The sequence below is a fragment of the Artemia sp. Qi Xiang Cuo genome, chromosome 3, assembly GCF_049724085.1.
Source record: "Artemia sp. Qi Xiang Cuo chromosome 3, ASM4972408v1, whole genome shotgun sequence".
Taxonomy (NCBI): domain Eukaryota; kingdom Metazoa; phylum Arthropoda; class Branchiopoda; order Anostraca; family Artemiidae; genus Artemia; species Artemia sp. Qi Xiang Cuo.
The window spans coordinates 82,422,148-82,437,035 of NC_142796.1; the positions used below are offsets into that span (position 1 = coordinate 82,422,148).

Consider the following 14,888-nt stretch of genomic DNA (forward strand, 5'->3'; position numbering starts at 1 on the left):
TTTTTGATGTATTTTTATACTGCAGTCTTTTCAAATATATTTGAATTTTGAAGCAATCAAACAGTTCATGGTAATGAAATCTATAGTAATAATAGCTACTTGTCTCAATAGTAACCGTTACTCTAAAGATCAAAGTTTTGATTGTCTCAAACGGGTTGCAGCGGTAGCTAGCAACCTAGTAAGAGACGATCACGTCCAATGTTAAGAAATATAAAAACCCATAGTTCTTAAAAAAAAGAGTCAGATCAAAACAAAAAGTACACCATTAGAACCGCCTTGTCCGAAACCCCTGCATAGTAAAATTTCTGTCCCTTGGCTTGAACAGCAAGGGAAATATATTGGCTTGAAAATCAAGAAAAGTTTATAATAAAGATCGAACTCTTCCCTATACTAACTTGCATAGGCAACTTTATAGTGAAGATTACAGTATTTATATTATACATCATTATAAATTATAAAAGGTTCGAATGTTTGAAGATTATAGAATTAAAAATTTTCCCACACCGGGAATCGAACCCGGCCCTCTTAAGTGAAAGTTAACTATCCTAGCCACTAGACCAAATGGATCTCATGACCTAGACCAAAATGGATCTAGACCAACTAGTCAATAGGATCTCATGTAGTTTATAATAAAGAACGAATATTTTACCGATTATCTACTAATAACCATATATGAAGTAATAAGTGAAATGATGTAGTATCTAAAACCTATTTTTTACTAATAACCATATATGACTTAATGAGTGACGTGACGTAAAAATTGAGGAAATTAATTTTTTTTATTTTCGTTTTTAGTTCAGAATCGCTAAAGTTATAAACTGCAAAAATATTTATGGTGTCTGAACAATAGTTTTAATCTTTTAATTTAGACTAGAAAAATTCCTAAAAATTTAAAATCTAGTTTAATTTTTTGTTAGGTTCTTGATACTTGATACGTGACATAAACATACAACTAACGCTTACATAATGGTTTCAATCAAGCAAGCTACACGCAAGTTAAAAAAACAGTAATACCAAAAAAACAGAAATAGCATCTTGAAAAGAGAAAAGCAAAGGTATTCAACCGACCAGGCGTACCGAGATGTGAAACTTGATAGTGACAAACAGCGTTATTATAACGATGTAGTTTATAGACAAGCGAAAATTGATAGTGACAAACAGCGTTATTATAATGATGAAGTTTATAGACATGCAACAATTGAGAAAGCCAAACAAAAGAGCAAGGAACTGTATGATAACGATATAGATTACCGAAACAAAGAAAAGAAAAAAGTTGCTACCTGAATAATGGGTAGATACTGGGGTGACAAAAGCTATAATGAAAAAATTAAATTCTCTGCGAGGTTGTACCGTAGAGCACATAAGGACAAAGGGAAAAATTACATTCAGAAATACAAGAAGATAGCACAAATGCAGGCTGATCTTCGTAAATTGAGAATCCGGGTTGCAGCGGTAGCTAGCAACCTAGTAAGAGACGGTCACGTCCAATGTTAAGAAATATAAAAACCCCTAACTCCTAAAAAAAGAGTCAGATCAAATAAATGCATAGATCCAAAAAAAAATAATATACTGTAGACAGAGAGACAAAAGAGACAATTTATTTCAGCTAGACTACATCTGAATTTAGAAAATTTGCTTGCAGGATTAGAACTTTTCAGTCAGTAATTAATTAGCAACTTGATGGCATTTCTTATCATTGTCCTTAACAACTGTCCACACTTACTTGATTTTTACAAAGACACTGATCAAGACGTTGGGTTAAACAGAAATTGTAGTCAAAAATTACGAGACAAGTTATTTCAGATGAATTTCAACTAAAATTTAAAAAAGGAAATTTTCAGTCTGCAGCTCATAAATTACAAATATTTATTGTCATTATCAGGAAGGCACTGGCTGGTCTTGAATTTATAATAAAGAACGACTTCTTGCCTATGCTAAATTTTATACGCCACTTAATTATAGTATAAGTTAGTAATTCAACAGATAGCTTTGCACTGGAACATCGTAGAGAGTTGTTCAATGGCTCATTTTAAAGGAAATTAATCGGGTTAAAAACCTTTTGTAATTAAAATTTACATAAAGGACTGATATAGTTCATCATAAATGGTGTTTGTCAATACGTTTTTTTATATAATTATCCATTGTTATGTAAATGCAGTAATTTTTGGAAAGATTTAACAAAAAATTTATTTGTTAACTGAAACTAGAATAATTCCTGATAATTAAAATAAAATAATTTTATTTAATTGTAAACTGCAATTTTCCGGGTTGCAGCGGTAGCTAGCAACCTAGTAAGAGACGATCACCTCCAATGTAAAGAAATATAAAACCTCTAACTCCTAAAAAAAGAGTCAGATCAAAACAAAAAGTATACCATTAGAACCACCTTGTCCGAAACCCCTATTAAGGAAACTTACCGCCCTTTAGCTTGAATAAAAGAAAATATATTGGTTTGAAAATCAAGAAAATTGACTTTTACCACGTTATTCTCCACAAACGGGATATCTTTTTCTTTCCGCTTGATTTTTCTTCTCAGCTAGGTGGGCACTGGAAAATCATAGAGAGCTGTATAATAGCTCATTTTAAAGGAAATTGCAACATCTAGTCACTTTTGTAATTAAAAATAAAATACTTTTTGAAGTAGAATCAATTTTGTCAAAAAATTGCATTTCTGATGTATTTTCATACTGCAGTCTTTTCAAAGATATTTTAATTTTGAAGCAATCAAACAGTTCATGGTAATGAACTCTATAGTAATAATAGCTACTTGTCTCAATAGTAATTTTATAATAAAGATCGAACTCTTCCCTATATTAACATGTATAGGCAACTTAACTATACTTAATAATTAGACTTATTTAGTCCGGGTTGCAGCGGTAGCTAGCAACCTAGTAAGAGACGATCACGTCCAATGTTAAGAAATATAAAAACCCCTAACTCCTAAAAATATATAATAAAGATCAAACTCTTCCCTATACTAACTTGCATACGCAATTTCACTATAGTTAAGATTACAGTATTTATATTTTCCGGGTTGTTACATTAAAAGACGATCACTGAAATAACAAACCATTCTATACATTGGACTTAGTTAGCTACTTGATTGTTTGAGTTTCGTCTCTTACTATTTAAAAGAAGAAAAAGCCGTAGGCTTTTTCCTGTTTGTATTTATAGTTAAAAAACGAACTCAATTCCAAAGAAACTGAACACTGTGGTTCATTCATATTATCTTCATTATTTTAGATAGAATGTAAATAAAAAAGTTTCTTTTTTAAATTTTAAATTGAAAAGATAGTGCTTTTAATTCAACATATCAAAAGTTCTCCCCGACGGGGAATCGAACCCCTTCTCCCAGGTAACAAGTGGGCATACTTACCATTAGACTATCGAAGACTTATAAAATAAAAGTTACATATAAGATATGATAATAATTTTTTAATCCGGGTTACATAAAGGCTCGATCATTGAATTTCCGGGTTGCAGCGGTAGCTAGCAACCTAGTAAGAGACGATCACGTCCAATGTTAAGAAATAAAAAAAACCTAACTCCTAAAAAAGAGTCAGATCAAAACAAAAAGTACACCATTAGAACCGCCTTGTCCGAAACCCCTGTATAGGAAACTTTCTGTCATTTGGCTTGAAAAACAAGGGAAATATATTGGCTTTAAAATAAAAAAAATTTACTTTGACCACGTTATTCACCACAAACGGCATATTTTTTTTTTTTTTGCTTCTTTTCCACAGATAGCTTGGCACTGGAACATCGTAGAGAGTTGTTCAATAGCTCATTTTAAAGGAAATTAATTGGGTTAAAAATATTTAGTAAATAGAATTAATTATTTCTAAAAAAGAATTAATTTTTCCACTAAAAACTGTATTTTTGATGTCTTTTCATGTTGCAGTCTTTTCAAAGATATTTGATTTACGAGAACGAACATTAAAGAACGAACATTAAAGAACGTACATTAAAGAACGAACTTTAGTCCATAGTCCGGGTTGCAGCGGTAGCTAGCAACCTAGTAAGAGACGATCACGTCCAATGTTAAGAAATATAAAAACTCCTAACTCCTGAGAAAAGAGTCAGAACAAATTATAATAAAGAACGAACCCTCGCTTATACTAACTCAAATCTTGAATATATTCCGGGTTGCAATGGTAGTCACATTAAAAGACAATCGTTGGAATAACAAACAATTGCATACATTGGAGTTAGTTAGCTGCCTGATTTTTTAAGAGTCGTCTCTTACTACTCCAGAGAAGAAAAAGCCGTAGGCTTTTTCCTGTTTGTAATCAGGGTTTACATAATCTGTGTTATCAATCTCGGTTACAGCGGTAGTTATAATAAACACCGATCTGTAGTCCATAGTAACTGAAGTCTTATAAGATACAGTAAAGTCAAATCTGGGAATGAGATTTTATTAGCAATTTCAATTTATAAGGTAAACTGTAAATTTTGTCATATGTATTAAGATGATCTAAAAACCCTAAGTTTATTTTCCCCATAATCCCACAGTGAAATTGCGTCATCCATGTAACGTCCCCAAAAGATAAGTTTAAAAAAATGCGAGTCCAGCGCCCAATTTGAAATGGAAAGGCAGTGTGATCTTCGTCACTATTTATTTTGTTCAAGACATTAACTGTAAACTCAAAAACTATAACCTGGAAAGTTCCCATAAAACTGAGATTAAGCCACTAACTATACCAGAAACTATAAACAGTAAAGTTCCCGTAAAATTTAGTTTAAGAGTAAATCAAAAACTTTAAATTTCAAAGTTCCCATAAAATTTAGTTTAAGTAATTAACTGTAAACTAAAAACTATAAACAGTAATGTTCCCATTAAATTTTGTTTAAGAAATTAACTGTAAACCAAAAACTAGAAACCGTAAAGCTCCCATAAAATTTTGTTTAAACCACTAACTGTAAACCAAAAACTAGAAACCGTAAAGTAAACTGTAATAAACCGTAAACAATTAACTGTAAACCAACCTGGAAAGTTCCCATAAAACTTAGTTTAAGCCATTAACTGTATACCAGAAACTATAAGCCGTAAAGTTCCCATAAAATTTTGTTTAAGAGTAAATCAAAAACATTAAATTTCAAAGTTTCTATAAAATTTAGTTTAAGCAATTAACTGTAAACCAAAAACTATAAACAGTAAAGTTCCCATAAAATTTTGTTTAAGCCATTAACTGTAAGCCAAAAACTATAAACCGTAAAGCTTCCATAAAGTTTTGTTTAAGCCATTAACTTTAAATCAAAAACTATAAACCGTAAAGTTTCCATAAAGTTTTGTTTAAACCATTAACTGTAAACCAAAAACTATAAACCGTAAAGTTTCCATAAAATTGTTGTTTAAGGCATTAACTGTGAATTAAAAACTAAACCGTAAAGTTCCCATAAAATTTCGTTTAAGTTATTAACTTTAAACCAATAACTATAAACCGTAAAGTATCAATAAAGTTTTGATTAAGTAATTAACTTTAAATCAAAAACTATAAATCGTAAAGTTTCCATAAAATTGTTGTTCAAGGCATTAACTGTGAATTAAAAACTAAACAGTAAAGCTCCCATAAAATTTCGTTTAAGTTATTAACTGTAAACCAAAAACTATAAACCGTAAAGTTTCCATAAAGTTTTGTTTAAGCCATTAACTTTAAATCAAAAAGTATAAACCGTAGTTTCCATAAAATTGTTGTTTAAGGCATTAACTGTGAAATAAAAACTAAACCATAAAGTTCCCATAAAATTTCGTTTCAGTTATTAACTGTAAACCAAAAACTAAACCATAAAGTTTCCATACAATTCTGATGAAGACATTAAATTTAAATTAAAAACTACAAACCGTAGAGTTTCCATAAAATTGTTGTTCAAGGCATTAACTGTGAAATAAAAACTAAACCGTAAAGTTCCCATAAAATTTCGTTTAAGCCATTAACTGTAAAACAAAACTAAACCATAAATTTCCCATAAAATTTCGTTTCAGCCATTAACTGTAAACCAAAAACTATAAACCGTAAAGTTTCCATAAAATTTTGTTGAAACCATTAACTGTAAACCAAAAACTATAAACCGTAAAGTTCCTATTGAATTTTTTTAAGCCATTAACTGTAAACCAAAAACTATAAACCGTAAAGTTTCCATAAAGTTTTGTTTAAGTCATTATCTGTAAACCAAAAACTATAAACCGTAAAGTTTCTATAAAATTGTTGTTTTAGGCATTAACTGTGAATTAAAAACTAAACCGTAAAGTTCCCATAAAATTTCGTTTAAGTTATTAACTGTAAACCAAAAACTATAAACCGTAAAGTTTCCATAAAAATTTTTTTAAACCATTAACTGTAAAACAAAAACTATAAACCGTAAAGTTTTCATAAAATTGTTGTTTAAGCCATTAACTGTAAACCCAAAACTAAACCGTAAAGTTCCCATAAAATTTTGTTTAAGCCATTAACTGTAAACCAAAAACTATAAACAGTAAAGTTTCCATAAAATTTTGTTTAAACAATTAACTGTAAACCAAAAACTATAAACCGTAAAGTTTACATAAAATTGTTGTTTAAGACATTAACTGTAAAACAAAAACTAAACCGTAAAGTTCCCATAAAATTTCGTTTAAGCCATTAACTATAAAACAAAACTAAACCGTAAATTTCCCATAAAATTTTGTTTAAGCCACTAACGGTATACCAAAAACTATAAACAGTAAAGTTCCCATAAAATTTAGTTCAAGCAATTAACTGTAAACCTAAAACTATAAACCGTAAAGTTCCCATAAAATTTTGTTTAAGCCATTAACTGTAAACAAAAAACTATAAACCGTAAAGCTCCCATAAAATTTTGTTTAAGGCATTAACTGTGAATTAAAGACTAAACCGTAAAGTTCCCATAAAATTTAGTTTAAGCAATTAACTGTAAACCAAAAACTATAAACAGTAAAGTTCCCATAAAATTTTGTTTAAGCCATAAACTGTAAGCCAAAAACTATAAACCGTAAAGCTTCCATAAAGTTTTGTTTAAGCCATTAACTTTAAACCAAAAACTAAACCGTAAAGTTCCCATAAAATTTTGTTTAAGCCATTAACTGTAAACCAAAAACTATAAACCGTAAAGTTTCCATAAAATTTGGTTTAAACCATTAACTGTAAACCAAAAACTATAAACCGTAAAGTTTCTATAAAATTGTTGTTTAAGCCATTAACTGTAAAACAAAAACTAAACCGTAAAGTTCCCATAAAATTTCGTTTAAGCCATTAACTATAAAACAAAACCTAAACCGTAAATTTCCCATAAAATTTTGTTTAAGCCATTTTACAATAAGGAACGAACTGTAACCCATAGTAACTTAAGTATGAAATCAAACGGTTCGTGGTCATAATAAAGAGCTGTTTAATGGCTCATTTTAAAGGAAACTGCTGTATATTGAAACCTTTTGGAATTAACAAAATTAATTATTATTATAAAACAAATTCTTACGATATGGTAAAGAACTAACTGTAGGCGATAGTAACTAATTTATATTTCAAAAGGGAGAATTACGGCAGAACCCTAAATGGTAGTATAAGTAAGCTACATTGCATAAGAACCATCTACCGGGATTTGAACTTGGATAGCAGGATTCAAAGGCATAACTGCTAACCACTACACTAAGGAATATTTATCTAAGAACGAATTTTAACAGTATATGATAACTTAAAGACTGAACTCTAACCATCAGTATTGTCAAGCAGTTCGTCTTAACGACCTTTATAGCAATTTTAAACAGTTCTTGGGATCCGGGTTGCAGCGGTATCTAGCAACCTAGTAAGAGACGATCACGTCCAATGTTAAGAAATATAAAAACCCATAGTTCCTAACAAAGGAGTCAGATCAAAACAAAAAGTACACCATTAGAACCGCCTTGTCCGAAACCCCTGTATAGGAAACTTTCTGTCCCTTGGCTTGAACAGCAAGGGAAATATATTGGCTTGAAAATCAAGAAAATTGACTTTAACCACGTTATTCTCCCCAAACGGGATATTCTTTTCTCTTTTCTTTTTTCTTTTCCACAGATAGCTTGGCACTGGAACATCGTAGAGGGTTGTTCAATAGCTCATTTTAAAGGAAATTAATTGGGTTAAAAATCTATAGTAACTAAAATAAATTATTTCTAAAAGAGATTATAGTAAAGAACGAACTCTTGCCCTTAGTTACCTACTATGTCATGTCAAATTAGCTAATTAATTTCATCTAATTTTGTTTAAAAATAATTCCCACACCGGGATTCGAACCCAAGACAATTAATTGAAAGCCATTATCCGGGTTGCAGCGGTAGCTAGCAATCTAGTAAGAGTTACAATAAGGAACGAACTGTAACCCATAGTAACTTAAGTATGAAATCAAACGGTTCGTGGTCATAATAAAGAGTTGTTTAATGGCTCATTTTAAAGGAAACTGCTGTATATTGAAACCTTTTGTAATTAACAAAATTAATTATTATTATAAAACAAATTCTTACGATATGGTAAAGAACTAACTCTAGGCGATAGTAACTAATTTAATTTTCAAAATGAAGAATTACGGCGGAAACCTAAATGGTAGTATAAGTAAGCTCCATTGCATAAGAACCATCTACCGGGATTTGAACTTGGATAGCAGGATTCAAAGGCATAACTGCTAACCACTACACTAAGAAATGTTTATCTAAGAACGAATTTTAATCCGGGTTGCAGCGGTAGCTAGCAACCTAGTAAGAGACGACCACCTCCAATTTTAAGAAATATAAAACCCCCCAACTCCTAAAAAAAGAGTCAGATCAAAATTTACAGTAAAGAACGATCGCTCATGCTTAGTAACTGATATATGGTGGTTCCAGGGGTAGTTATTTGTGGTTCGTCTCTTACTATTTCAAAAAAGAAAAAGCCGTAGGCTTTTTCCTCTTTGTAATGATATAGCATAAAATGAATTCCAAGTTGCAACTGACGTCATCCTGGTTGTTATAGTAAAGAACGAACTCTTGCCCTTAGTTACCTACTATGTCTTGTCAAATTAGCTAATTAATTTCATCTAATTTTGTTTAAAAATAATTCCCGAACCGGGATTTGAACCCAAGCCAATAAATTGAAAACCAACTATCCTAAACCACTAGACCATATGAGATATATATAGAAAGGTAATTAATTGTTTTATGATCTCTTATAGCATAAATTTCATCGGATATAGCTGAAACCTAGTAAAAAACAAACCACGGCACATAGTAACTATTTCCGGTTATAATAAAGATCGAACTCTTCCCTATACTAACTTGCCTAGGCAACTTCACTATAGTTAAGATTACAGTATTTATATTATACATCATTATAAATTATAAAAGGTTCAAATTATTCGAAGATTATAGAGTTAAAAATTTTTCACACCGGGAATCGAACTCGGGCCTGTTGAGTGAAAGTTAACTATCCTAGCCACTAGACAATATGGGACCATAAAGAAGTATGATTTAAGAACCTTATGCATATTATTATTTCACCATACCAATTATAATAAAGCCAAAACAAAATCGTCGACTTGCAACCTTACTTTTGACACATTAGTTAAATCTTCATCAGACTTAAAAAATGTTTTGCTAGTTTTACATGAAAGAACGAACCTTAGCCCATAGTAGCAGAAATAAGAATATCTAGGTTGCAGCGGTAGCTAGCAACTTATTAATTACATAATCCGAGTTTAAGTGGTAGCTAGCAACCTAGTAAGAAACGCCAAATTAAAAGATGATCATTAGAAGAACAAACCATTGCATATATTGGACTTAGTTAGCTGCCTGATTCTTTGAGGTTCGTCTGTTACTATTCCAAAGAAGAAAAAGCCGTAGGTTTTTTCCTGTTTGTAATCCGGGTTGCAGCGGTAGCTAGCATCCTAGTAAGAGACGATCACGTCCAATGTTAAAAAATGTAAAAGCCCATAGTTCCTAAAACAGGAGTCAGATCAAAACAAAAAGTACACCATTTGAACCGCCTTGTCCGTAACCCCTAGAAAGGAATCTTACCGCCCTTTCGCTTGAACAGCAAGGGAAATGTATTGGCTTGAAAATCAAGAAAATTGACTTTAACCACGTTATTCTTCACAAACGGGATATTTTTTTTCTTTTTTTCTTCTTTTCCAGAGATAGCTTTGCACTGGAACATCGTAGAGAGTTGTTCAATGGCTCATTTTAAAGGAAATTAATTGGGTTAAAATCTTTTGTAACTAAAACAAATTATTTTAAAACAGGATAAATTTTTCCACTAAAAACTGTATTTTGATGTCTTTCCATACTGCTGTCTTTTCAAAGACATTTGATTTTTGAAGCAATCAAACAGTTCGTGGTAAGGTTGTATTTTAAATTATAGTAAAGAACGAACTATATCCGGGTGAAAGTGGTAGCTAGCAACCTAGTAAGAGACGGTCACGCCCAATGTTAAGAAATAAAAAAAACCATAGCTCCTAAAAAAGGAGTCAGATCAAAACAAAAAGTAACCATTAGAACCGCCTTGTCCGAAACTTTCTGTTATTTGGTTTGAACAGCAAGGGAAATATATTGGCTTGAAAATCATCCGGGTTGCAGCGGTAGCTAGCAACCTAGTAAGAGACGATCACCTCCAATGTTAAGAAAAATAAAAACCCATAGCTCCTAAAAAAGGAGTCAGATCAAAACAAAAAGTACACCATTAGAACCGCCTTATCCGAAAACCCTGTATAGTAAACTTTCTGTCTCTTTGCTTGAACAGCAAGGGAAATATGTTTAGTACAATAAAGAACGATACCTAGCCCATGTTAACTGAAAAATAAATAGGATCCGGGTTGCAGCGGTAGCTAGCAACCTAGTAAGAGACGATCACGTCCAATGTTAAGAAACATAAAAACCCATAGTTCCTAACAGAGGAGTCAGATCAAATTCAAAAGTACACCATTAGAACCACCTTGTCCGAGACCCCTGTATAGGAAACTTTCTGTCCCTTGGCTTGAAACAGCAAGGGAAATATATTGGCTTGAAAATCAAGAAAAGTGGCAGCTACTATAACATTCTGCCTAAACGGGATATTTTTTCTTTTTTTTCTTTTTTCTTTGTATCCAGAGATTATAATAAAGAACGACCTCTTGCCTATCCTACATTATATACGCCACTTAACTATAGTTTAGGTTAGTAATTGAACAGATAGCATGGCATTGGAACATCGTAGAGAGTTGTTCAATGGCTCATTTTAAAGGAAATTAATGGGGTTAAAAACTTTTTGTAATTAAAACAAATTATTTTTATTACATTAAGAAATTTTAGTTATGTTCCTTAAGAAATCATCATGAGTAAAAATTTCCCATACGGAAACTGAACTCAAGCCTACTGAGTGAGAGATATCCAAACCTCTAGACCATATAGGATATATTAAAATATCCGATTAATGAAGTTTATGTTAAAGAACAAATTATAAACCTAGTTAGCTGCCTGATTATTTGAGGATCGTCTCTTACTATTCCAAAGAAGAAAAAGCCGTAGGTTTTTTCCTGTTTGTAATTTATTTTATAATAAAGAATTACATTAAGGGACGATCATTGCAATAACAAACCATTGCGGACTTTGGACTTAGTAAGCTACTTGATTGTTCGAGGTTCGTCTCTTACTACTTCAAAGAAGAAAAAGCCGTAGGATTTTTCCTGTTTGTAATCATATAACATAGAATCTGGGTTGAAGCGGTAGCTAGCAACCTAGTAAGAGACGATCAGTCCAATGTTAAGAAATCCGGGTTGCATCCTTACATAAAGGACCAATATAACTTATCATAAATGGTGTTTGTCAATTATTATTAGAGTAAAGAACATCCGGGGTGCAGCGGTAGTTATCCGGATTGCAGCGGTAGCTAGCAACCTATCCGGGTTGCAGCGGTAGCTAGCAACCTAGTAAGAGACGATCACGTCCAATGTTAAGAAATATAAAAACCCATAGCTCCTAAAAAAGGAGTCAGATCAAAACAAAAAGTACACCATTAGATCCGGGTTGCAGCGGTAGCTAGCAACCTAGTAAGAGACGATCACGTCCAATGTTAAGAAATATAAAAACCCATAGTTCCTAACAAAGGAGTCAGATCATCCGGGTTGCAGCGGTAGCTAGCAACCTAGTAAGAGACGATCACCTCCAATGTTAAGAAATATAAAACCCCCAACTCCTAAAAAAAGAGTCAGATCAAAACAAAAAATACACCATTAGAACCGCCTTGTCCGAATCCTCTATAAAGGAAACTTACCGCCCTTTGGCTTGAATAACAAAGAAAATATATTGCCTTGAAAATCAAGAAAATTGACTTTTACCACGTTATTCTCCACAAACGGGATATTTTTTTCTTTCCGCTTTTTTTTCCTGCTCAGCTAGCTGGGCACTAGAAAATCATAGAGAGCTGTATAATAGCTCATTTTAAAGGCAATTGCAACATCTAGTGCCTTTTGTAATTAAAAGTAAAATACTTTTTAAAGTAGAATCAATTTTGTCAAAAAAATTGCATTTTTGATGTATTTTCATACTGCAGTCTTTTCAAAGATATTTGAATTTTGAAGCAATCAAACAGTTCATGGTAATGAACTCTATAGTAATAATAGCTACTTGTCTCAATAGTAACCGAAACTCCTGGAACCAAAATTGTCTTTTTTGGCTTAATCGCTAAAATTATTATGTAAACTGCAAAAATATTTATGATGCCTAATCAGTAATAGTGAGTTCTTAATTTAAACAACAAAAATACATGAAAATTTTATAATTAGTTTTACTTTTTGTCTCCTGGAAGAAAAATTTTTCTCATCTCAGTTCAAAGTTATTATTGTATCCTGGAACCAAACTTTTTTTGGTTTGTAACCCGTAAAGTACGTATCTCCATATTATTGTCTTATAATTGCAATTATTTTAGTTTTCAGTCCAGAATCGCTAAACTTATTATTCAAACTGCAAAAATATTTATGGTGTCTAACCAATAATACTAATTTTGTAATTCAAACAAGATAAATACCTGAAAATTTAAAAATTAGTTTTTTTATGCTAGGTTTTAGATACTCGACACGGGGTATTGTGTACTTAATAATTTTAATCCAGGTTGCAGCGGTAGCTAGCAACCTAGTTTTATGTAATTAAAATTATTAAGTACACAATACCCCGTGTCGAGTATCTAAAACCTAGCATAAAAAAAAGCTGAAACTAAGTAAAGGACAATTATGCCTCCATATATTCACAGTGATGTATAATATTTCCCATTACATCTTTAAACTGTTCCACAGTTACCGGTCCATACCTTGGAAGCTTTTCACTAAACATGCAACATTTCCGGGTTGCAGTGGTAGCTAGCAACCTAGTAAGAGACGATCACGTCCAATGTTAAGAAATATAAAAACCCCTAACTCCTAAGAAAAGAGTCAGATCAAAACAAAATGTACACCATTAGAACCGCCTTGTCCGAAACCCCTATAAAGGCAACTTACCGCCCTTTGGCTTGAATTACAAAGAATATAATAAAGAACGATCTCTTGCCTATAGCCTATGCTTGTATATATATTTTTATTGCTGCTACATAAACTGCAATTGCTCCTTCCAAAATTAATATACGAATTTTCTAAGAAGTATGCCTCCGTATATTCACTGTGTTGTCAAACATTTTCCATTGTATCTATAAACTGTTCCGCAGTTGCCAATCCATACCTTGGAAGCTTTTCATTAAACTGACAACATTTCTTTTGGATATTACTATGAAGCTTTGCCAAAGCATTTCTAGCCGACTTTTCAACAGCATCCGCTCTTTCAAAGAGAATTTTAATCTGTGATTTTGAATACTTTTCGTGATCCTGGTAAAACATGCGTAAAATGTTTCTCAATTTACGAAGATCAGCCTTCATTTTTGCCATCTTCTTGTATTTCTGAATGTAATTTTTCCCTTTGTCCTTATGCGTTCTTCGGTACAACCTCGCAGAGAATTTAATTTTTTCATTATAGCTTTTGTCACCCCAGTATCTACCCATTATTCTGGTAGCAACTTTTTTCTTATATATTTTTCGGTAATCTTCATCATTGTGATAACGCTCCTTGATCTTTTGTCTAGCCTGCTCAATTGTTGCTTCTCTATAAAGTTTATCATTGTGATAACGCTCCTTGATCTTTTGTCTAGCCTGCTCAATTCTTGCTTCTCTGTAATCTTTATCATTATCATACCGTTCCTTGCTCTTTTGTCTAGCCTGCTAAATTGTTGCTTCTCTGTAATCTTCATCATTACCATACCACTCCTTGATCTTTTGTTTGGCTATCTCAATTTTTGCATATCTATAATCTTCATCATTGTGATAACACATCTTGCTGTTTTGTTTGATTACTTCTCAATACGCCTAGTCGGTTGAATACCTTTGCTTTTTTCTTTTCGAGATACTATCTCTGTTTTTTTTTATAGTACAGTTTTTTAAACTTGCGTGTTGCTTGCTTTGATCTAACCATTATGTATTCACGAATAAGACGATTTAAAGTTTTGAACTTTCTTATATAGTAATTATGACGTCAGGGCGTAATGATTTTATTTCAAAACGTCATGGCGCAATGGTATTATTTCATGACGTCTTCAGAAACAACAATATAATTTCGTGTTTTTCTATTCACGTCATAGCTCTAATATAAAACTATGATGACATTCATTATTTATCTAGTAGGGTTTCAGATAAGGTAGTTCTAATGATGTACTTTTGTTTTGATTTGACTCTGTTTTTAGGAGTTTTGTCATATTTCTTAGCATTGGACTGATCGTCTCTTACTAGGTTGCTAGCTACTGCTGCAACCCAAATTCACATATATATTTATTTATGAGAGGCAGCCTGGCCAAGTGGTCCAAGGCACTGGTGTTAGCCACCAGTCTCTTCAGAGG

General features: G+C 32.0%; 1 pseudogene; it reads right to left on the bottom strand.

Annotated features, from left to right (window-relative positions):
• Positions 1–6,151: 6,151 nt before the first annotated feature.
• LOC148954635 (uncharacterized) overlaps positions 6,152–14,888 on the bottom strand; it is a 53,038-nt pseudogene continuing 44,301 nt past the window's right edge.